Consider the following 821-nt stretch of genomic DNA (forward strand, 5'->3'; position numbering starts at 1 on the left):
GGTCCTTAAAGAGAGGTTCAGACGTTTTAGATGGTATTTAACACCCCCCAAAAATTGTCTAAAATGTATAAGAGAATATCAAACAAATGCTGGAAATGTCAGCAACAGTGTGGTTCTTTTTTTTCATATGTGGTGGACGTGTAAACAGGCAAGATTGTTTTGGGGTGTGATTTTAAAAGAAGTGAAAAAGATTTTGAAAATAACATTTGAAAACAACCCTGAGGCATTTCCGTTGGCCCTGATGGGGGAAAATATTCCTGATCAATACAGAACACTTTTTAAAAAATGTATACGACAACTGCAACAAGGATTTTATATGCATACAAATGGAGGGACAATAAAATCCCAACAAAGCAAGACTGGATCTTCAAAGTCACAGAGTATGCAGAGATGGCAAGGCTGACGGTGGTTATTAGAGACAAGGATGCATGCAGACAATTTTCCTAAATACTGGAAGTCCTTTGAGGAGTACTTACTGAAAACATACACAAACAGAGAAGTAATGGCAGGATTCAAGATTTAAATGAAAACAGCATGCTGGATTAAGGCAATGTTAGAAGAATGACTGAAAGTGAACAAATGTAGATATTAATTATAAGCACGGAGCTAGATTTATGTTTAGATCCATAGTGAGGTAGCTGGAAGTCACCATATATATGTGTAGGGATGTGTGTATGTGTTCCCCCTCCCCTTAGGAGGAGGGGGGGGGGCTAGATCGGATATCTTTATCTTTCTATGTATGTGTTATCTAAATGTGCAAAATAAACAAAAATTCTCAACAAAAGAAGCGAGAGAGGTTCAGACATTTAAAGTGCAGAAAT

At 37.3% G+C, this 821-nt stretch overlaps 1 long non-coding RNA gene across 1 annotated transcript in view; it reads left to right on the top strand.

Annotated features, from left to right (window-relative positions):
• LOC125430507 overlaps nucleotides 1-236 on the top strand; it is a 7629-nt gene extending 7393 nt beyond the window's left edge. Inside the window, exon 3 of the long non-coding RNA XR_007244177.1 lies at nucleotides 109-236. This is a non-coding gene — a long non-coding RNA (uncharacterized LOC125430507). The remainder of the gene's footprint in view (nucleotides 1-108) is intronic.
• Nucleotides 237-821: the final 585 nt, after the last annotated feature.

The sequence above is a fragment of the Sphaerodactylus townsendi genome, linkage group LG04 (assembly GCF_021028975.2).
Source record: "Sphaerodactylus townsendi isolate TG3544 linkage group LG04, MPM_Stown_v2.3, whole genome shotgun sequence".
NCBI lineage: Eukaryota > Metazoa > Chordata > Lepidosauria > Squamata > Sphaerodactylidae > Sphaerodactylus > Sphaerodactylus townsendi.